We start from the raw sequence: 24504 nt of genomic DNA, 5'->3' as shown, positions 1-24504 counted from the left end.
CAGCAAAACCACAGGCTACTTGAACAGAGCAATACTCAATCACGAGGCATCAAAGCCAAAGGAAATGAGTAACATAAAGAAATGCTATAGATGGAAGGAATTAAGTTTGGAGACCTACCAAAATACAATTAGGCAACAACAAATTCAATCCCTTTTAGACAATTTCCTGGGTAAGATGTTCCACTGTAATAGTGAATGTGTAAACTTGGCAGTAGAAAATCTTAACAGTATATTTGACCTCAGCTTCCCTATCAAATCTAAAAATCTCAAATAGAAAACCAAAGAAAATTAACAACAATGACAAATGGTTCGATGAGGAATGCAAAAATCTAAGAAAGACATTTGGAAACCTGTCCAACCAAAAACATAGAGACCTGGAAAACCTGAGTCTACGCCTTCACTATTACAGAAATACACTACAGGAAAAGAAGGAACAGCACGTCAGAAATCAGCTCAATGTAATTGAAGAATCCATAGACTCTAACCACTTCTGGGAAAATTGGAAAACACTAAACAAACAACAACACAAAGAATGATCTATCCAAAATGGAGATGTATGGGTAAACCAGTTCTCCGATCTTTTTGTCTCTATAACAAAGAATAAAGAGCAAAAACATATACAGGATCAAATACAAGTCTTAGAATCAACTATTGAAGACTACCAGAACCCACTGGATTCTCCAATTACCTTGAATGAGCTACAGGACAAAATAAAAACCCTCCAACCCAAAAAGGCATGTGGTGTTGATGGTATCCTTAATGAAATGATCAAATATACAGACAGCAAATTCCAATTGGCTATACTAAAACTCTTTAACATCATCCTTAGCTCTGGCATCTTCCCCAATATTTGGAACCAAGGACTGATCACCCCAATCCAAAAGTGGAGACATATTTGACCCCAATAACTACCGTGGGATATGTGTCAACAGCAACCTTGGGAAAATCTTCTGCATTATCATTAACAGCAGACTCATACATTTCCTCAATGAAAACAATGTACTGAGCAAATGTCAAATTGGCCTTTTGCCAAATTACCGTACAACAGACCATGTATTCACCCTGCACACCCTAATTGACAACCAAACAAACCAAAACAAAGGCAAAGTCTTCTCATGCTTTGTTGATTTCAAAAAAGCCTTCGACCCAATTTGGCATGAGGGTCTGCTATACAAATTGATGGAAAGTTGTGTTGGGTGTAAAGCATACGATATTATAAAATGCATGACCACAAACAACAAGTGTGCGGTGAAAAGCCAAAATGCTTTGTTATATACCCTTTGTTGGCAATGACAGAGGTCAAATGTTTTCTGTAAGTCTTCACAAGGTTTTCACACACTGTTGCTGTTATTTTGGCCCATTCCTCCATGTAGATCTCCTCTAGAGCCGTGATGTTTTGGGGATGTTGCTGGGCAACACGGACTTTCAACTCCCTCCAAAGATTTTCTATGGGGTTGAGATCTGGAGACTGGCTAGGCCACTCCAGGACCTTGAAATGCTTTTTACGAAGCCACTCCTTCGTTGCCCGGGCGGTGTGTTTGGGATCATTGTCATGCTGAAAGACCCAGCCACGTTTCATCTTCAATGCCCTTGCTGATGGAAGGAGGTTTTCACTCAAAATCTCACGATACATGGCCCCATTCATTCTTTCCTTTACAAGGATCAGATGTCCTGGTCCCTATTGCAGATTCAGTCTTCCCAGCCTGGTGCAGGTCTACAATTTTGTTTCTGGTGTCCTTCGACAGCTCTTTGGTCTTGGCCATAGTGGAGTTTGGAGTGTGACTGTTTGAGGTTGTGGACAGGTGTCATTTATACTGATAACAAGTTCAAACAGGTGCCATTAATACAGGTAACGAGTGGAGGACAGAGGACCCTCATAAAGAAGAAGTTACAGGTCTGTGAGAGCCAGAAATATTGTTTGTTTGTAGGTGACCAAATACTTATTTTCCACCATAATTTGCAAATAAATTCATTAAAATTCCTACAATGTGATTTTCATTTTGTCTGTCATAGTTGAAGTGTACCTATGATGAAAATTACAGGCCTCTCTCATCTTTTTAAGTGGGAGAACTTGCACAATTGGTGGCTGACTAAACACTTTTTTGCCCCACTGTATATGCATCTTTCTCTCTATGCATCTTTATGCATCTCTCCCTCTTTCTCTATCTCTATGCATATCTCTCTCTCAAATACAATGCTATTTCTCTGTAAAAAAATGAACAACAGACTTTCAGAATGCTTACAGAGAAGGGCTCTCAACATGTACTCCACTTACACAAATGGCTGATGATTGGTTGAAATAAATTGATAATAAGAAGATTGTGGGAGATCTACTGTTAGATTTCTGTGCAGCCTTTGATATTATTGACCATAACCTGCTGTTGAGGAAACGTATGTGTTATGGCTTTTTAACCTCTGCCATGTCGTGTATTCAGAGCTATCGATCTAATAGAATTCAGAGGGTTTTATTTAATGGAAGCTGTTCTAATGTCAAACAAGAAAAGTGTGGTGTACTGCAGGGCAGCTCTCTAGATCCTCTACTCTTTTCTATTTCTACCAATGAAATGCCACCGTTATTAAACAACGCATGTATGTCCGTCCATGTATGCTGATGATTCAAGCATGTATGCATCAGCAACCACAGCTAATGAAATCACTGAAACCTTTAACAAAAAGTTGCAGTCTGTTTTGGAATGGGTGGTAATAAACTGGGCCTAAACATTTCTAAAACTAAGAGCACTGCATTTGTTACAAATCATTCCCTAAGTGTTAGACCTCTGGTAATGAATGGTGTTTCTGTTGAACAAGTTGAGGAGACTAAGTTACTTGGTGTTACCTTAGATTGTAAACGATCATGGACAAGACATACAGATTCAATGGTTGTAAAGATAGGGAGAGGTCTGTCTGTAGTAAAGAGATGCTCTGTTGTTTAGACACCACACTCCAGAAAGAAAGTTCTGCAGGCTCTAGTATTATCTTATCTTGATTATTGTCCAGTCATATGGGTAAGTGCTGCAGTGAAAGACCTAGTTGAGCTTGCCCAGAACAGAGCCGCACGTCTTGCTCTTCATTGTAATCTTTATAGTGCTTCATAGTGCTAATATTAATACTATGCATGCCAGTCTCTCCTGGCTAAGAGTTGAGGAAAGACTGACTGGATCACTTCTTGTTTTTATAAGAAACATCATTGTGACTCACCACCTGGATTTGGTCTTAAGTAGCAAAATTTGAAATAGTGTTTTTTACATTTGATTAAAGTAGAGACTCAGAGCTACAAAACGGTATATCATACACTGTATTTTTGAGGAACAGTAAGAAAGTAATTATGCTTTAAAAGTTGATAAACTTGTAAACTCACTTCTGAGAAAATGGCTCTTGTTTGTCTACACCCATTCAGAATCGTTCACACCCTCTTAAGCTTTAGCCCCACCATCTCGTTTCGCTCTCTGAGCATTTAGAGCGCACACTTGACGCTCTGACTGATGATTTGTTTACCTCTGGATAATATGAAAACAGCCTAACCAGCTCTGCTGTCAACAAATTCTTTATGCTTTTTTACCAATGTTTATTGACACCGGCCATATTCAATGGGTGTTGTACACTTTAGCTTAACTTCTTGATGCTACCAATGTCACACCCTGACCATAGTTTGCTTTGTATGTTTCTATGTTTTGTTTGTTCAGGGTGTGATCTGAGTGGGCATTCTATGTTGGATGTCTAGTTTGTCTGTTTCTGTGTTTTGCCTGATATGGTTCTCAATCAGAGGCAGGTGTTAGTCATTGTCTCTGATTGGGAGCCATATTTAGGTAGCCTGTTTTGTTATTGTGGGTTGTGGGTGATTGTCTATGTTAGTTGCTTGTGTCAGCACAGTTCTCATTATAGCGTCACGGTCGTTATTAGTTTATTGTTTTGTATAGTTTGTATTCAGTGTTCAGTGCTTTCTTTAATTAAAAAATTATCATGAACACATACCACGCTGCATTTTGGTCCGCTCCTTACGACGATCGTGACAACCAATCCCTGTAGCGGGATAATTTCCGTCTGCAACCGCTGAATAGCATAGCTCAACAGTCAAATAATATTACTAGAAAATATTCATATTCATGAAATCACAAGTGCAATATTTTGAAACACAGCTTAGCCTTTTGTTAATCACCCTGTCATCTCAGATTTTTAAATTATGCTTTACAGCGAAAGCAATCCAAGCGTTTGTGTAAGTTTATCGATAGCCTAGCATAGCATTATGTACACTTAGCATCAGGAAGCTTGGTCACGAAAATCAGAAAAGCAATCAAATTAACCGTTTACCTTTGATGACCTTTGGATGTTTTCACTCACGAGACTCCCAGTTACACAGCAAATGTTCCTTTTGTTCCAAAAAGATTATTTTTATACCCAAAATACCGACGTTGGTTTGTTGCGTTATGTTCAGAAATCTACAGGAAAGAGTGGTCACGACAACGCAGACGGAAATTACAAATAGTCTTCATTCTTCATATTTTCCACAGAAACATGTCAAATGTTTTTTATAATCATTCCTCAGGTAGTTTTTAAAATATATATTTAATAATATATCAACCAAGTGTGTAACTTTTTCCATAACAGCGGGAGGAACAATGGCTGGTTTACTCAATTGTGCACTAACTCACTCTGAGAGTCCCCACCTCTCCACTTACGCAATGTGGTCCTTCAAGCTCATTTTTCAAAATAAAAGCCTGAAACTATGTCTAAAGACTGTTGACACCTTAGGGAAGCCACAGAAAAAGGAATCTGGTTGATATCCCTTTAAATGAAGGACAGGCACGCATAGGAACACAGAGATTTCAAAATAAGAGGCACTTCCTGATTGGATTATCCTCAGGCTTTCACCTGCAATATCAGTTCTGTTATACTCACAGACAATATTTTGACAGTTTTGGAAACTTTAGAGTGTTTTCTATCCTAATCTGTCAATTATATGCATATTCGAGCATCTGGTCATGAGAAATAGGCAGTTTACTTTGGGAACGTTATTTTTCCAAAAATAAAAATAGTGCCCCTTAGCTTCAAGAGGTTAATGTAGCTAGCTAGCTAGGCAAACAATAAACCTAGCTAGGTAAAGTGTAAGATCACACACATCATGTAAAGTTTTGCTAACGAGCCAGCCAGCTAACGTTAGCTAGTTAAACAACAATGAACATAGTGCCAAATCATGTCATTACTACACTGCATTAATATGCTGGGAGATTAACCAACCAGGTTCAATGTTAGCTAGCTAACATTAGGCTCAAACTAGCAAAGCAAACGGCTCTGGGATATGAATAATAATGTCATACACATAACTTTAGCTAGGGAGTAAGCCAGCTATCATTAGCTAGCTCGCTAACAGTACACTTTAGCTTAAGACATGTAGCTAGCTACCTAGGTAAACAATGAACCTAGCTAGGTAAACAACGTGTAAGATCACGCACGTCACGTAACGTTAGCTAACGAGCCAGCCAGCTAACATTAGCTAGTTAAACAACAATGAACATAGTGCCAAATCATGTTATTACTACTCTGCATGAATCTGCTGGGAGCTAACCCACCAGGTTCAATGTTAGAGCCTAATGTTAGCTAGCTAACTAGCAAAGCAAATGGTTCTGGGATATGAATAATAACGTCATACACGTAACATAGCTAGGGAGCCAGCCAGCTAACCTTAGTTAGCTAACAGTACACTTCAGCTTGAAATTAAACCAATTTCTGTCAAACGTTCAACATCTGAAAATGTTGCTAGCTAGACTATCTTATCCATATACATCATCATGCATGATAGACATATCTCTCTGTCACGGATGCCATACCACAGTTTACATTAGTTTGAAGATGTATCTTTTGCTGTCATACTCTAATTCCACTGATTTAATTTGTATTTACAGATAGCATACAAGTTTGTTATTAAGGCACATGAAAGTTCACATGTTCCAGAAGGCATTTCTGCCCCAAAAAATGCATTTTACTGAAAAATAAATAAATAAATACATAACCTTCAAATGGCTCTCCGGTGAAATTGTGACTTGCGACATACGCCTAGTTAAACGGGTCACCATTAATGTGTTGAAAATTCCAAATTGTTTGCATAGTCAGTTTACACAAAGCACTGACAACCACTTGCACCACCAAAAATACCACCATGGGTCTTTTCACAGTCCCCAGTTCCAGAACAAATTCAAGGAAATGTACGGTATTATACAGTCTTTTGTCTGTAATGTTTTTTTTGTTATGTGTCAGATGCTAGTAAGACTAGCTGTCGCCATTGGCGTCGGCTGATGGGATCCTAATAAATCAAATCTCTCTCTCTCTCTCTCTCTCTCTCAACCACATATAGAAGCCTGAAAAACAGTAATAACTGGGGGAAATACAACAGACCATGGCTGAGAGGATGATTGCTTCTCAAAGTGGTAAGTACCAAGCATTTACACTCTGATAATCTGTTTTTGTCTCAACTGTTTGACTTTGATTACAGTTGTGATCAGAGCCATGTACTGTATATACAGCACCAGTCAAACGTTTGGACATCTAATCATTCAAGGGTTTTCTTTTATTTTTACAATTTTCTACATTGTAGAATAATAGTGAAGACATCAAAACTATGAAATAACACATAGAATAATGAGGTAAGGAAAAAAGTGTTTAACAAATCAAAATATATTTTACATTTGAGATACTTAAAAGTAGCCACCCTTTGCCTTGATGACAGCTTTACACACTATTGGCATTATCTCAACCAGCTTCATGAGGTAGTCACCTGGAATGCATTTCAATTAACAGGTTTGTCATGTTAAAAGTTCATTTGTAGATTTGTTTTCCTTCGTAATGAGCTTCAGCCAATCAGTTGTGTTGTGACAAGGTAGGGGTGGTATACAGAAGAGAGCCTTGTTTGGTAAAAGACCAAGTCCATCTTATGGCAAGAACAACTCAAAGAAGCAAAGAGAAACGACAGTGCATCATTACTTTAAGACATGGTCAGTCAATGCGGAACATTTCAAGAACTTTGAAAGTTTATTCAAGTGCAGTCGCAAAAACCATCAAGCGCTATGATGAAACTGGCTCTCATAAGGACCGCCACAGGAATGGAAGACCCAGAGTTACATCTGCTGCAGAGGAGAAGTTCATTAGAGTGAACTGCACCTCAGATTTAAGCCCAAATAAATGCTTCACAGAGTTCAAGTAACAGACACTTCTCAACATCAACTGTTCAGATGACACTGCGTGAATCAGGCCTTCATGGTCGAATTGCTTCAAGGAAACCAGTACTAAGGGACACCAATAAGAAGAAGAGACTTGCTTGGGCCAAGAAACACGAACAATGGACAATAGACTTGTGGAAATCTGTACTTTGGTCTGAATTTGACATTTTTAGTTCCAACCGCTGTGTCTTTGTAAGATGCAGAGCAGGTGAACGGATGATCTCAGCATGTGTGTTTCCCACTGTGACGCATGGAAGAGGGGGTGTGATGGTGTGGGGGTGCTCTGCGGGTGACACTGTATGTGATTTATTTAGAATTCAAAGCATACTTAAGCAGCAGGGCTACCACAGCATTCTGGAGCGATACTCCACCCCGCCTGGTTTCCACTTAGTGGGAATATTATTTGTTTTTCAACAGGGCAATGACCCAAAACATACCTCCAGGCTGTGTAAGGGCTATTTGACTAAGAAGGAGAATGATGGAGTGCTGCATCAGATGACCTGGCCTTCACAATCACCTGACCTCAGCCCAATTGTGATGGTTTGGGATCAGTTGGACTGCAGAGTGAAGGAAAAGCAGCCAGCAACTGCTCAATATACGTGTTGGAAAAGCATTCTTCATGAAGCTGGTTGAGAGAATGCCAAGAGTGTTAAATGCTGTCATCAAGGCAAAGGGTGGCTATTTTAAAGAATTTAAAATTTAAAATATATTTTGTTTTGATTAACACTTTTTTGGCTACTAGAAAATAGTACAAAGTAGTACAAATAAAGAAAAACCCTTGAATGAGTGGGTGTGTACAAACTTTTGTTGTCATTGGTTAATCATGGTCTACGGTAGCCATTTTGAGTTTGGAGAAGGGAAAGGTGTTAAGTGGTTGTATTGAAACATACAAGCCATTAGCAGGTAATTGATGGCCCTCTGGGTGTTTTTCCTCAACTGTGGTCCTATTGTGAGGGGAACAATTATAGAGGTGAATGCTTGATTGAATATACGGCTAATGCACCTGAATTGGAAAGAGCAGGGAGTCATGCATTAAATTGAGGGTGAGCTGTTGAGAAAACAAGAGGAATTTACGGGCTGCATTAGATCTACATTATAACGGTATAACATATTACAAGATGGGGCAGTGACATATCACCTAATACTCTTTATTGGTTATATACTGTGTGATCCCACAGGGATGATCAGGGATTCCTATTTCTCTGATACATCTCATTTGACTGCTGAAACATATTGTGGTTGGGGAACAGTCATTTGACCCCATTAAAGGCTCTAACTGGTCACAAGAAGGGATTCAAATAACAAACATAGGTGGTTCTGAGGCTTATGGGCAATCTAATGTTAGTCGCCTAACTGCTACTTGTGATATTTTAATGCCATTCAAAACAGACTGAAGGAATTTTCAAACGGAACTGAGTCTCCCTGAATATGAAAGATATATTTGTGTTTGTTCCCAAAAGTGACACATTTTTGCCTCCCCTAAGGTTTTTTCCTTTGTTTGTTTTGCATTTTACTTTCCGGTATTTATCAAGCTCTTTGCTTAGGGGACTGACCCTCCAGACCAAAGTGGGAAAATAATTGGTTTACATACAATGTGATTCACGTCCCCCACCATGCATTGGGCCATTTTATTGGTATTAATAATATAATGATGTCAGTGATTGGGTGCAGAGTGAAAGCGGAGTCAGGCGCAGGATACAGGTATGGAGTAATCCAACTGAGTTTACTCAAAGAATAAAGCAAAATTGCAAAAATGGAACATACAACAAAACTCTAACACGAACACAACCACTAACGACATAAACAATCACGGACAGAACAGAAATGTATGTCAGATGGTTAAATAGGGAATGTAATGAGGGAATGTAAAACAGGTGTGTATGTAATCAGACAAAGCAAAACGAAACAGAAAAATGGATCGGTAGTGACTAGAAAGCCGGTGACGTCGACCGCCGAACACCACCCGAACAAGGAGAAGGGCCGACTTCGGCGGAAGTCGTGACAAATGACAAACATCATCACATTTCAAGTGTGAATTATGAATATTCCAATTTAAAAGGCTATTGAAGGTCAATATGCAACAGTGTGTGCAGTTAAATCTGAATTGTCCTATGTCAAGTATAAGTTACTATTTAACAACATGGTAGTGCTCCTCCCACTTTTCCCCCTGCCCTGCTACAAAGTTTCTCCCTGCAGGCTGTCACTGAGTCTGAGGTGCTAAATGAGCTCCTTAAACTTGATCCCCCCAAAACATCTGGGTCAGATGGTTTAGACCCCTTCTTCTTTAAGGTTGCAGCCCTTATCTTCGCCAAGCCTATCTCTGACCTTTTTAACCTGTCTCTGCTCCCATGGCTTGGAAGGCCATCAAGGTGCGTCCTTTATTTAAAGGGGGAGATCAAGCTGATCCTAGGCCAATTCCTTTTTTGCCCTGTTTATCAAAAGTGTTGGAAACACTTGTCAATAATCAACTGACTGGCTTTCTTGATGTCTATGGTATTCTCTCTGGTATGCAATCTGGTTTTCTGCTCACATTATGGATGTGCCACTGCAACCTTACGAGGTTCTCAATGATGTCACCATTGCCCTTGATTCTAAGCAATGTTATGCTGCTATTTCTATTGACTTTGCCAAAGATTTTCATACGATAGACCATTCCATTCCGGCTAAGGAGTATTGGTGTCACTGAGGGGTCTTTGGCCTGGTTTTCTAACTACCTCTCTCAAAGAGTGCAGTGTTGAAAGTCAGAACATCTGCTGTCTCAGCCACTGCCTGTCACCAAGGTTGTAACCCAAGGCTCGATCCTAGGCCCCATGCTCTTCTCAATTTACATCAATAACATAGCTCAGGCAGTAGGAAGCGCTCTCATCCATTTATATGCAGACGATACAGTCTTATACTCAGCTGGCACCTCCCCGGATTATGTGTTAAACGCTCTACAACAAAGTTTTCTTAGTTTCCAACAAGCTTTCGCTGCCCTTAACCTTGTTCTGAACACCTCGAAAATAAAGTAAGAAGAATGCCCTTCGCCCCACCGTTATGATTACTACCTCTGAGGGTTTAGTACTTGGGAGTATGGCTAGACACTACACTGTCCATCTCTCAGCACATATCAAAGCTGCAATTTAAGGTTAAATCTACACTTGCTTTCCTTGCTTTCCTCTATCGTCATTGCAACTCTTTCACCCCAGCTGTCAAACTAACCCTGATTCAGATGACTGTCCCACCCATGACAGATTATGGAGAATTCATTTATAGAGCATCAGGAAAAGGTGTTCTTGAGCGGCGAGATATTCTTTACCATTCGGCCATCAGATTTGCCACCAATGCTCCTATAGGACACATGTACTCCTCTGTAAACTGGCCATCTCTGTATACCTTTCGCAAGACCCACTATTTGATGCTTATTTATAAAACCCTCTTATTCCTCACTCCACCCTATCTGAGATGTCCACCTCAGCCCTCATCCTCCACATTCAACACCCGTTCTACCAGTCACATTCTGTTTAAAGGTCCCCAAAACAGACACGCATTGCTGGGTCGCTCCTCTTTTCAGTTCGCTGCAGCTAGCAACTGGAACAAGCTGCCAAAAACACTCAAAGTGCACAGTTTGATCTCCATCTCTTCATTCAAAGACTCAATCATGGACACTGTTACCGACAGTTGTGGCTGCTTCACGTGATGAATCGTTGTCTCTACCTTCTTGCCCTTTGTGCTGTTGTCTGTGCCCAATGTCTGTACCATGTGTTGTGCTGCTACCATGTTGTCCTGCTGCCACGTTGTGTTGCTACCATGCTGTGTTGTCATGTGTTGCTGCCATGCTATGTTGTTGTTTTTGGTCTCGCTTTATGTAGTGTTGTGGTGTCTCTCTTGTTGTGATGTGTGTTTTGTTCCAAATCTTTATTTTTAATCCCAGCCCCTGTCCCCACAGGAGGCCTTTTGCCTTTTGGTAGGCCGTCACTGTAAATAAGAATGTGTTCCTAACTGACTTGCCTAGTTAAATTAAGGTTAAGTACATAAATAAAAAATAGTTCTATAGTAATAACTTGATCAACTGTATACTTTCAACATAAAGTGATTTTTGGGATGTTTCACAGGATATTTCATCACCTTGGGAATTGGGTGTGTTTATAATATTATCTCGTTTTTAACAAGGCATGCAAGCCCCGATCGCTGATACTCCATTAATCAACGCCCCTTCTGTCATTTCTGCACACAGCATCAACTCTCATCCAAGGCGTGTTCCACCGCTGCATGTTTGTTCATACGATCATGTTTGGGGGAGGAGGATACCCAACGCTGTTAATTCATAACACTCAAGAGTTTTTAATTAACAAGTCAGAACTCAGAACAGACTTTTATCCCAGCCCCTCAACATGAATGATAGAGATGATAGGCCTTGATTGAAAGACAAGCGAAGGTGATGTTGTGTGAAGGGAAAGAGACTCCAGACAGATAGTGTCATCCCACAGTATTACTCTTAAATGTTCATCTCTCCATTCTCACGGGAAGACTCAGCCGAGCGTGGCGTACACTTTTTGATCTCAATTAAAACGCTGTGTCCCTCCACAGATTTTATTGATGCAAACGTTGTGTCTATTTAAGCTACAAGCAAAACATCCAGTTGCAGTTTAATATTAAATGATGCATTAAACTAAACTGCCTCACCAACTCTCCAGATTTCCTTAATCAATATAAATGTCATTAATGGCTCCCTATCCTCTAGGGCTCTGGTCACAAGGAGTGCACTATATAGGGAATAGGGTGCCATTTGGGACACAGATGGTGTCTGATGAGCACTCTGTTCAACCTACAGACACTGCGCTGTAGTTTCAGGGGATTGAATCATTGAGAATTGTCCTCAACAAACCTAGAGGACCCATCAGTATGCACCATTGGCTCAAAAACAAAGAAACGTCATTACATATGAGAATCAATACCTGTATTCATTTGCAAAACCATTGACTGAATTACAACCTGCATGTTGGCAACTGCCAACTGTTAATTAGGTTCATTATTGATTGTTTTTGAATAACAATCATTTCTCGCTCAATACTGCACTCCTGAATGTATTTCAACTGTGCAGTTGAGTTGTACATCAACAACATATGACTAGTTTACAGCAAGGGATAGCGTGCTCATCCTCTTGGCAATGAGATTTGCATTTACCTAGATTTTTTTTTAATACCACAAGGGAAGGTAACATTATCTTTGATGTGGAGCAGTATACTGTAATTAGTAGTAGTAGTAGCAGTAGTAGCAGTAGCAGAAGTAGTAGCAGTAGTAGTAGTAGTGGTGGTAGTGGTAGCAGCATCAGCGGTGATAGTAGCAGCAGCAGTGGTGATAGTAGCAGCAGCAGTGGTGATAGTAGCAGCAGCAGTGGTGATAGTAGCAGCAGCAGTGGTGATAGTAGCAGCGGTGATAGTAGCAGCAGCAGTGGTGATAGTAGCAGCAGAAGTGGTGATAGTAGCAGCAGCAGTGGTGATAGTAACAGCAGCAGTGGTGGTAGTAGCAGCAGCAGTGGTGATAGTAGCAGCAGCAGTGGTGATAGTAGCAGCAGCAGCGGTGATAGTAACAGCAGCAGTGGTGGTAGTAGCAGCAGCAGTGGTGATAGTAGCAGCAGCAGTGGTGATGGTATCGGCAGCAGTGGTGATAGTAGCAGCAGCATTGGTGGTAGTAGCAGCAACAGTGGTGATAGTAGCAGCAGCAGTGGTGATAGTAGCAGCAGCAGTGGTGATAGTAGCAGCAGCAGTGATGATAGTAGCAGCAGCAGTGGTGATAGTAGCAGCAGCAGCGGTGATAGAAGCAGAGGCAGTGGTGATAGTAGCAACAGCAGCGGTGGTAGTAGCAGCAGCAGCGGTGATAGAAGCAACAGCAGAGGTGATAGCAGCAGTGGTGATAGTAGCAGCAGCGGCAGTGATAGTAGCAGCAGCGGCAGTGATAGTAGCAGCAGAACTGGTGATAGCAGCAGTGGTGATAGTAGCAGCAGCAGTGGTGATAGTTGCAGCAGCAGTGGTGATAGTAGCAGCAGCAGTGGTGATAGTAGCAGCAGCAGTGGTGATAGTAGCAGCAGCAGCGGTGATAGAAGCAACAGCAGAGGTGATAGCAGCAGTGGTGATAGAAGCAGCAGCGGCAGTGATAGTAGCAGCAGCAGTGGTGATAGCAGCAGTGGTGATAGTAGCAGCAGCAGTGGTGATAGTTGCAGCAGCAGTGGTGATAGCAGCAGCGGTGATAGTAGCAGCAGCAGTGGTGATAGTAGCAACAGCAGCAGTGATAGTAGCAGCAGCGGTGATAGAAGCAACAGCAGAGGTGATAGCAGCAGTGGTGATAGTAGCAGCAGCGGCAGTGATAGTAGCAGCAGCAGTGGTGATAGCAGCAGTGGTGATAGTAGCAGCAGCAGTGGTGATAGTTGCAGCAGCAGTGGTGATAGTAGCAGCAGCAGTGGTGATAGTAGCAGCAGCAGTGGTGATAGTAGCAGCAGCAGTGGTGATAGTAGCAGCAGCAGCGGTGATAGTAGCAGCAGCAGCGGTGATAGTAGCAGCAGCAGCGGTGATAGTAGCAGCAGCAGTGGTGATAGTAGCAGCAGCAACGGTGATAGTAGCAGCAGCAGTGGTGATAGCAGCAGTGGTGATAGTAGCTGCAGCAGTGATGATAGTAGCAGCAGCAGTGGTGATAGTAACAGCAGCAGCGGTGATAGTAGCAGCAGCAGTGGTGATAGTAGCAGCAGCAGCGGCGATAGTAGCAGCGGTGATAGTAGCAGCAGCAGTGGTGATAGCAGTAGTGGTGATAGTAGCAGCAGCAGTGGTGATAGTAGCAGCAGCAGTGGTGATAGTAGCAGCAGCATTGGTGATAGTAGCAGCAGCAGTGGTGATAGTAGCAGCAGCAGTGGTGATAGTAGCAGCAGCAGTGGTGATAGTAGCAGCAGCAGTGGTGATAGTAGCAGCAGCAGTGGTGATAGTAGCAGCAGCAGTGGTGTTAGTAGCAGCAGCAGCGGTGATAGTAGCAGCAGCAGCGGTGATAGTAGCAGCAGCAGTGGTGATAGCAGCAGTGGTGATAGTAGCAACAGCAGTGATAGTAGCAGCAGCAGCGGTGATAGTAGCAGCAGCAGTGGTGATAGTAGCAGCAGCAGTGGTGATAGTAGCAGCAGCAGTGATGATAGTAGCAGCAGCAGTGGTGATAGTAGCAGCAGCAGCGGTGATAGTAGCAGCAGCAGCGGTGATAGTAGCAGTGGTGATAGTAGCAGCAGCAGTGGTGATAGTAGCAGCAGCAGTGGTGATAGTAGCAGCAGCAGTGGTGATAGTAGTTGCAGCAGTGGTGATAGTAGCAGCAGCAGTGGTGGTAGTAGCAACAGCAGTGGTGATAGTAGCAGCAGCAGTGGTGATAGTAGCAGCAGCAGCGGTGATGGCATCAGCAGCAGTGGTGATAGTAGCAGCAGCATTGGTGGTAGTAGCAACAGCAGCAGTGATAGTAGCAGCAGCAGCGGTGATAGAATTAGCAGCAGTGGTGATAGCAGCAGTGGTGATAGAAGCAGCAGCAGTGGTGATAGCAGCAGTGGTGATAGTAGCAGCAGCAGCGGTGATAGTAGCAGCAGCAGTGGTGATAGTAGCAGCAGCAGTGGTGATAGTAGCAGCAGCAGTGGTTATAGTAGCAGCAGCAGTGGTGATAGTAGCAGCAGCAGTGGTGATAGTAGCAGCAGCAGTGGTGATAGTAGAAGCAGCAGTGGTGATAGTAGCAGCAGCAGTAGTGATAGTAGCAGCAGCAGTGGTGATAGCAGCAGTGGTGATAGTAGCAGCAGCGGTGATAGTAGCAGCAGCAGCGGTGATAGTAGCAGCAGCAGTAGTGGTGATAGTAGCAGCAGAAGTGGTGATAGTAGCAGCAGCAGCGGTGGTAGTAGTAGCAGCAGCAGTGATAGTAGCAGCAGCAGTGGTGATAGTAGCAGCAGCAGCGGTGATAGTAGCAGCAGCAGTGGTGATAGTAGCAGCAGCAGTGGTGATAGTAGCAAGAGTAGCGGTGATAGTAGCAGCAGCAGCTGTGATAGTAGCAGCAGCAGCGGTGATAGTAGCAGCAGCAGCGGTGATAGTAGCAGCAGCAGCGGTGATAGTAGCAACAACAGTGGTGATAGTAGCAGCAGCAGTGGTGATAGTAGCAGCAGCAGTGGTGATAATAGCAGCAGCAGCGGTGGTAGTAGTTGCAGCAGTAGTAGTAGTAGCAGTTGTAGTAATAGCAGTAGTAGAAGTAGTAGTAGTAATATGCCTAGCAGTAGTAGCAGTAGTAGTAGTAGTATTGGTAATGTGCCTAGTAGTAGTGGTAGTAGTAGTAATACTGGCCGTAGTAGGAGTAATGTGCCTAGTGGTGGTGGTGGTGGTAGTAGTAGTAGTAGAAGTAGTCCTTGTAGTAGTATTATCAGTAGCAGCAGCAGTGGTGATAGCAGCAGTGGTGATAGTAGCAGCAGCAGTGGTGATAGTAGCAGCAGCAGTGGTGATAGTAGCAGCAGCAGTGGTGATAGTAGCAGCAGCAGAGGTGGTGGTAGCAGCAGCAGCGGTGATAGTAGCAGCAGCAGTGGTGATAGTAGAAGCAGCAGTGGTGTTAGTAGCAGAAGCAGCGGTGATAGTAGCAGCAATAGCGGTGATAGTAGCAGCAGCAGTGGTGATAGCAGCAGTGGTGATAGTAGCTGCAGCAGTGATAGTAGCAGCAGCAGCGGTGATAGTAGCAGCAGCAGTGGTGTTAGTAGCAGCAGCAGCGGTGATAGTAGCAGCAGCAGTGGTGATAGCAGCAGTGGTGATAGTAGCAGCAGCGGGGATAGTAGCAGCAGCAGCGGTGATAGTAGCAGCAGCAGTAGTGGTGATAGTAGCAGCAGCAGTGGTGATAGTAGCAGCAGCAGCGGTGGTAGTAGTAGCAGCAGCGGTGATAGTAGCAGCAGCAGTGGTGATAGGAGCAGCAGCAGTGGTTATAGTAGCAGCAGCAGTGGTGATAGTAGCAGCAGTAGCGTTGATAGTAGCAGCAGCAGCGGTGATAGTAGCAGCAGCAGCGGTGGTAGTGGCAGCAGCAGCGGTGATAGTAGCAGCAGCAGCGGTGATAGTAGCAACAACAGTGGTGATAGTAGCAGCAGCAGTGGTGAGAGCAGCAGTGGTGATAGTAGCTGCAGCAGTGATGATAGTAGCAGCAGCAGTGGTGATAGTAACAGCAGCAGCGGTGATAGTAGCAGCAGCAGTGGTGATAGTAGCAGCAGCAACGGCGATAGTAGCAGCGGTGATAGTAGCAGCAGCAGTGGTGATAGCTGCAGTGGTGATAGTAGCAGCAGCAGTGGTTATAGTAGCAGCAGCAGTGGTGATAGTAGCAGCAGCAGTGGTGATAGTAGCAGCAGCAGTGGTGATAGTAGCAGCAGCAGTGGTGGTAGTAGCAACAGCAGTGGTGATAGTAGCAGCAGCAGTGGTGATAGTAGCAGCAGCATTGGTGGTAGTAGCAGCAACAGTGGTGATAGTAGCAGCAGCAGTGGTGATAGTAGCAGCAGCAGTGGTGATAGTAGCAGCAGCAGCGGTGATAGAAGCAGCAGCAGTGGTGATAGTAGCAACAGCAGCAGTGATAGTAGCAGCAGCAGCGGTGATATAAGCAGCAGCAGTGTTGATAGCAGCAGTGGTGATAGTAGCAGCAGCAGCGGTGATAGTAGCAGCAGCAGTGGTGATAGTAGCAGCAGCAGTGGTGATAGTAGCAGCAGCAGTGGTGATAGTAGCAGCAGCAGTGGTGATAGTAGAAGCAGCAGTGTTGTTAGTAGCAGCAGCAGCGGTGATAGTAGCAGCAGCAGTGGTGATAGCAGCAGTGGTGATAGTAGCAGCAGCGGCGATAGTAGCAGCAGCAGCGGTGATAGTAGCAGCAGCAGTAGTGGTGATAGTAGCAGCAGCAGTGGTGATAGTAGCAGCAGCAGCGGTGGTAGTAGTAGCAGCAACGGTGATAGTAGCAGCAGCAGTGGTGATAGTAGCAGCAGCAGCGGTGATAGTAGCAGCAGCAGCGGTGATAGTAGCAACAACAGTGGTGATAGTAGCAGCAGCAGTGGTGATAGTAGCAGCAGCAGTGGTGATAGTAGCAGCAGCAGTGGTGATAGTAGTTGCAGCAGTAGTAGTAGTAGCAGTTGTAGTAATAGCAGTAGTAGAAGTAGTAGTAGTAATATGCCTAGTTGTAGTAGCAGTAGTAGTAGTAGTATTGGTAATGTGCCTAGTAGTAGTGGTAGTAGTAGTAATACTGGCCGTAGTAGGAGTAATGTGCCTAGTGGTGGTGGTGGTGGTAGTAGTAGTAATAGAAGTAGTCCTTATAGTAGTATTATCAGTAGCAGCAGCAGTGGTGATAGCAGCAGTGGTGATAGTAGCAGCAGCAGTGGTGATAGTAGCAGCAGCAGTGGTGATAGTAGCAGCAGCAGTGGTGATAGTAGAAGCAGCAGTGGTGTTAGTAGCAGCAGCAGCGGTGATAGTAGCAGCAGCAGTGGTGACAGCAGCAGTGGTGATAGTAGCTGCAGCAGTGATAGTAGCAGCAGCAGCGGTGATAGTAGCAGCAGCAGTGGTGATAGTAGCAGCAGCAGCGGTGATGGTATCAGCAGCAGTGATGATAGTAGCAGCAGCATTGGTGGTAGTAGCAGCAACAGTGGTGATAGTAGCAGCAGCAGTGGTGATAGTAGCAGCAGCAGTGGTCATAGTAGCAGCAGCGGCAGTGATAGTAGCAGCAGCAGTGGTGTTAGTAGCAGCAGCAGCGGTGATAGTAGCAGCAGCAGTGGTGATAGCAGCAGTGGTGATAGTAGCAGCAGCGGTGATAGTAGCAGCAGCAGCGGTGATAGTAGCAGCAGCAGTAGTGGTGATAGTAGCAGCAGCAGTGGTGATAGTAGCAGCAGCAGCGGTGGTAGTAGTAGCAGCAGCGGTGATAGTAGCAGCAGCAGCGGTGATAGTAGCAGCAGCAGTGGTGATAGTAGCAGCAGCAGCGGTGATAGTAGCAGCAGCAGCGGTGATAGTAGCAACAACAGTGGTGATAGTAGCAGCAGCAGTGGTGATAGTAGCAGCAGCAGTGGTGATAGTAGCAGCAGCAGCGGTGGTAGTAGTTGCAGCAGTAGTAGTAGTAGCAGTTGTAGTAATAGCAGTAGTAGAAGTAGTAGTAGTAATATGCCTAGTAGTAGTAGCAGTAGTAGTAGTAGTATTGGTAATGTGCCTAGTAGTAGTGGTAGTAGTAGTAATACTGGCCGTAGTAGGAGTAATGTACCTAGTGGTGGTGGTGGTGGTAGTAGTAGTAGTAGAAGTAGTCCTTGTAGTAGTATTATCAGTAGCAGTAGTAGTAGCAGTAGTAATAGAAGTGGTGTTCTGACGCCGTGTCCCTCTACAGATTTTATTGATGCAAACTTTGTCTATTTAAGTTACAAGCAAAACATCCAGTTGCAGTTTAATATTAAATGATGCATTAAACTAAACTGCCTCACCAACTCCCCAGATTTCCCTAATCAATATAAATGTCATTAATTGCTCCCTATCCTCTAGGGCTCTGGTCACAAGGAGTGCACTATATAGGGAATAGGGTGCCATTTGGGACACAGATGGTGTCTGATGGGCACTCTGGTCAACTCTGTTCAACCTGCAGACACTGTGCTGTGAATCATTGAGAATTGTCCTAAACAAACCTAGAGGACCCATCAGTATGCACCATTGGCTCAAAAACAAAGAAACGTCATTACATATGAGAATCAATACATGTATTCATTTGCAAATCCATTGACTGAATTCCAACCTGCATGTTGTCAACATCCAACTGTAAATTAAGTGCATTATTGATTGTTTTTGAATAACAATCCTTTCTCGCTCAATACTGCACTCCTGAATGTATTTCAACTGTGCTCAAAACATCATGGCAATGAGATTTGCATTCACCTTGTTTTCTTTCAATACCACAAGGAAAGGTAACATTATCTTTGATGTGGAGCAATATACTGTAATTCGTAGTAGTAGCAGCAGCAATAGCAGTAGTAGTAGTAGCAGCAGTTGTAGTAGACGCAGTAGTAGTAGTAATTTTAGTAGTAATAGCAGTAGTAGTAACAGTAAAAGCAGCAGCAGTAGTAGTAGTAGTAGCAGGCCTGTTAGTAGTAGTGGTAGTTGTTGTTTAGTAGTAGTAGTAGTAATAGCAGTAAAAGCAGCAGTAGTAGTGGTGGTAATAGTAGTAGTAGCATGTGATAGTAGTAGTAGTGGTAGTGATAGTAGTAGTAGTGGTGGTGATAGTGCAGTAGTAGTAGTAGTAGGTGTAGTAGTTGTTGTTGTAGTGTTAGAAGTAGTCCTAGTAGAAGTAGTCCTAGTAGTAGTAGTAGTAGGTGTAGTAGTTGTTGTTGTAGTGTTAGAAGTAGTCCTAGTAGAAGTAGTCCTAGTAGTAGTAGTGTTCTGGATGATGAGCTCTGTTTGAACATACTTACATTATTAGTTGACCTACGTATGTCTGTGTGTATGTATGTATTCCCTCCAGCAATAGGCAGACTTAAGTATCAAATCAATATTTTCCTTAGCAAGGTTACTGCTTTTCCTGTCTGGCCATTGAAGATACATTTCTTTCCACATATCACATGATCAAATTTAAGCTTGAGGCAATAATGCCCTCATCCTCTCCAATAGTCAATCTGTTGCATATTCCATCCATTTGCACCACTGTTTATGTTATTGATGGTGGCCCACTCTTACAGAATGTGATTTTAAGACACTAATCAACTCACACTTCCACGAGGGCCGATAACAAGTTTTGACTGACATTCTTGTGACTCGACTTGGGCTCACTCTTTATATTGATCTGGAGGAAAGGTGGGCAGATGGGGGTGGCCCACAGGAATCAGCTTGACTACATCACAAATTAGGTTGGTTTGTCCTCTCTATGCCTCACCATACCTGCTCCCTCCCTCCCTCCTCCCAACCACCCAGCCCCTCTTCCAGCTGGATGGCTGTATAATAGAAAGGCCCTGTTGCATTTCAAAACATCCCTGGTACCCAGGTGACATCCTCTCCTGCCACACTCCATCCCGGCGACGCAGCTAGAACGTGACAGAGCTGTTAATTAGAATACATCAATGTATCAAGAGGGATTACACAGCTTGCCACTGACACATGGGGATAATACAAAGAGTGCTGCAATACTTTCCCACCAGAAAATGTAGAAATGTTTGGGCATGTTTCAGTTTCTCCTTAGTGTTGGAATGCAATGGGGATGCATTTGTGGCAAATGTTCAGCCGTGAACAAGATTCGACTGCATATAGTATATCTTCTATGGTCCTACAATGTGTCCCTATAATGTGTCCCCAAAATGCTCAGTGTACTCTGCTCTCACGTGATTGGCCAGGGACCTTGGCTTAGTATCAGCTCACTCAACACATACAGTGCCTTGCGAAAGTATTCGGCCCCCTTGAACTTTGCGACCTTTTGACACATTTCAAGCTTCAAACATAAAGATATATAACTGTATTTTTTTGTGAAGAATCAACAACAAGTGGGACACAATCATGAAGTGGAACGACATTTATTGGATATTTCAAACTTTTTTAACAAATCAAAAACTGAAAAATTGGGCGTGCAAAATTATTCAGCCCCTTTACTTTCAGTGCAGCAAACTCTCTCCAGAAGTTCAGTGAGGATCTCTGAATGATCCAATGTTGACCTAAATGACTAATGATGATAAATACAATCCACCTGTGTGTAATCAAGTCTCCGTATAAATGCACCTGCACTGTGATAGTCTCAGAGGTCCGTTAAAAGCGCAGAGAGCATCATGAAGAACAAGGAACACACCAGGCAGGTCCGAGATACTGTTGTGAAGAAGTTTAAAGCCGGATTTGGATGCAAAAAGATTTCCCAAGCTTTAAACATCCCAAGGAGCACTGTGCAAGCGATAATATTGAAATGGAAAGAGTATCAGACCACTGCAAATCTACCAAGACCTGGCCGTCCCTCTAAACTTTCAGCTCAAACAAGGAGAAGACTGATCAGAGATGCAGCCAAGAGGCCCATGATCACTCTGGATGAACTGCAGAGATCTACAGCTGAGGTGGGAGACTCTGTCCATAGGACAACAATCAGTCGTATATTGCACAAATCTGGCCTTTATGGAAGAGTGGCAAGAAGAAAGCCATTTCTTAAAGATATCCATAAAAAGTGTTGTTTAAAGTTTGCCACAAGCCACCTGGGAGACACACCAAACATGTGGAAGAAGGTGCTCTGGTCAGATGAAACCAAAATTTAACTTTTTGGCAACAATGCAAAACGTTATGTTAGGCGTAAAAGCAACACAGCTGAACACACCATCCCCACTGTCAAACATGGTGGTGGCAGCATCATGGTTTGGGCCTAATTTTCTTCAGCAGGGACAGGGAAGATGGTTAAAATTGATGGGAAGATGGATGGAGCCAAATACAGGACCATTCTGGAAGAAAACCTGATGGAGTCTGCAAAAGACCTGAGACTGGGACGGAGATTTGTCTTCCAACAAGACAATGATCCAAAACATAAAGCAAAATCTACAATGGAATGGTTCAAAAATAAACATATCCAGGTGTTAGAATGGCCAAGTCAAAGTCCAGACCTGAATCCAATCGAGAATCTGTGGAAAGAACTGAAAACTGCTGTTCACAAATGCTCTCCATCCAACCTCACTAAGCTCGAGCTGTTTTGCAAGGAGGAATGGGAAAAAATGTCAGTCTCTCGATGTGCAAAACTGATAGAGACATACCCCAAGCGACTTACAGCTGTAATTGCAGCAAAAGGTGGCGCTACAAAATATTAACTTAAGGGGGCTGAATAATTTTGCACGCCCAATTTTTCAGTTTTTGATTTGTTAAAAAAGTTTGAAATATCCAATAAATGTCGTTCCACTTCATGATTGTGTCCCACTTGTTGTTGATTCTTCACAAAAAAATACAGTTTTATATCTTTATGTTTGAAGCCTGAAATGTGGCAAAAGGTCGCAAAGTTCAAGGGGGCCGAATACTTTCGCAAGGCACTGTATTTCTGCTCCCAAGAAATGTCAGCTCCTGGTTGTAGATGTGTCCATAAATCAAATTATCAATTTATTTGTTGCTGGGATTTATCCTCCCCCCTGCTGCCATGACCGATGGTATTGGTGTTACTGTAACACCTTTTTTGTCATCTGAGTTGGTAATTTTATGGGATTTGAATCTGGATTGGCAATCCCCGGCCTCAGATCAATTTAAGAGTATATGCATTGATTTTAATCCGAATCAATTGACTCTCAAAACCCACATGGCTAAAAAAATCCTGTTATCTACACATTGATTGATTTAATTCTTACTAATAACCACCATAAATATTTGTCTATTGGAGTATTTGCATATGATCTCAGTGATCGTTGTACCACAGTATGCATTACAGATACAAAACAGCAAAATACTAATCTGTGTTTAATTAAGAGTCATTTTCTCCTCAAGGGTTTTTAAATGACATGTTAAGTCACTATCTCCTGTATTCCTGACCCAGAGTTGGCTATATAACATTTCTCCTACTTATTGACTTCTCTGGCAGATAAACACGCCCCTTTTAAACAATTCAGAGTCAAAGGTACAATCTCCATAGACAAACATTGGCAGTAGAATGGCCACACTTAACTGCTCAGTGACTTTCAACGTGGCCACAAGTCAGTTTGTCAAATTTATGCCCTGCTAGAAATGCCCCGGTCAACGGTAAGTGACAGCTCAGCTGCGAAGTGGTAGGCCACACATGCTCACAGAACGTGACCACAGAGTGCTGAAGTGTGTGGCGCGTAGAAATTGTCTGTCCTAAGTTGCAACACTCACTGCCAAGTTCCAAGCTGCCTCTGGAAGCAGCTTTAGCACAATAACTGTTTGTCGGGAGCATCATGAAATGGGTTTCTATGACCGAGCAGCTGCAGACAAGCCTAAGATCACCATGCGCAAAGCCAAGCGTTAGCTGGAGTGGTGTAAAGCTCGCTGCCATTGGACTCAGTGGAAACACATTCTCAGGAGTGATGAATCACGCTTCACCAACTGGCAGTCCAACGGATGAAACTGGGTTTGGCGGATGCCAGGAGAATGCTTCCTTCCCGAATTCATAGTGCCTACTGTAAAGTTTAGTTGAGGAGGTATAATGGTCTGGGGCTTTTTTTCATGGTTCGGGCTGACCCCTTAGTTCCAGTGAAGGGAAATCTTAGCGCAACAGCATTCAATGACATTCTAGATGATTCTGTGCTTCCAACTTTGTGGCAACAGTTTGGGGAAGAATGCCCCCGTGCGCAAAGCAAGGTCCATACATAAATGGTTTGTCGAGATGGTGTGGAAGAATTTAACTGGCCTGCACCCCTGACCTCAACCCCTTCGAACTCCTTTGGGATGAATTGGAACGCCGACTGTGAGCCAGGACTAACATCAGTGCCCGACCTCACTAATGCTGTTGTGGCTGAATGGAAGTAACTCCCCGCAGCAATGTTCCAACATCTAGTGGAAAGCCTTCCCAGAAGAGTGGAGGCTGTTATAGCAGCAAAGGGGGGACCAACTCTATTAATGCACATCATTTTGGATTGACGAGCAGGTGTCCACATACTTTTGTTCATATAGTGTAGCAAGGGAAAATAATGTGTCTCTACAATACATCGTTCCATCAACCATTCTTCCACCAACCTATGTTCTAAAATCAAATCAAATTTTATTTGTCACATACACATGTTTAGCAGGTGTTATTGCGGGTGTAGTGAAATGCTTGTGTTTCTATCTCCAACAGTGCAATACCATCTAACAATACACAAAATACACACAACCTTAAAGTAAAATAATGGAATTAAGGAATATACAAATATTAGGATGAGCAATATTGGAGTGGCATAGACTGAAATACAGTAGAATAGAATACAGAATATACAGTTAAAGTCAGAAGTTTACATACGCTCGTAAGCTTGTAAGATGAAGAACACCATCCCAACCGTGAAGCATGGGGGTGGCAGCATCATGTTGTGGGGGTGGCAGCATCATGTTGTGGGGGTGGCAGCATCATGTTATGGGGGTGCTTTGCTGCAGGAGGGACTGGTGCACTTCACAAAATTGATGGCATCAAGAGGCAGGAAAATTATGTGGATATATTGAAGCAACATCTCAAGACATCAGAAGTTAAAGCTTGGTCGCAAATGGGTCTTCCAAATGGACAATGACCCCAAGCATACTTCCAAAGTTGTGGCAAAATGGCTTAAGGACAACAAAGTTAAGGTATTTGAGTGGCTATCAACAAAGCCCTGACCTCAATCCAATAGAACATTTGTGGGCAGAACTGAAAAAGT

At 43.2% G+C, this 24504-nt stretch overlaps 1 protein-coding gene across 2 annotated transcripts in view; it reads left to right on the top strand.

Moving 5' to 3' along the window:
* Positions 1 to 24504, top strand: part of LOC110488917 (leucine-rich repeat and immunoglobulin-like domain-containing nogo receptor-interacting protein 2) — a 299614-nt gene that overhangs the window by 168404 nt on the left and 106706 nt on the right. For both annotated transcript variants that reach the window (XM_021561383.3, XM_021561382.3), the window contains one exon: positions 6350 to 6422. The gene's annotated coding sequence lies outside the window, so the exon portion shown is untranslated. The remainder of the gene's footprint in view (positions 1 to 6349; positions 6423 to 24504) is intronic.

The sequence above is a fragment of the Oncorhynchus mykiss genome, chromosome 14 (genome assembly GCF_057628025.1).
Source record: "Oncorhynchus mykiss isolate SJ-2025 chromosome 14, ASM5762802v1, whole genome shotgun sequence".
Classification (NCBI taxonomy): domain Eukaryota; kingdom Metazoa; phylum Chordata; class Actinopteri; order Salmoniformes; family Salmonidae; genus Oncorhynchus; species Oncorhynchus mykiss.
Note: the sequence above shows the minus strand (reverse complement) of the source record. Positions and strands in the feature narration are given on the sequence as shown.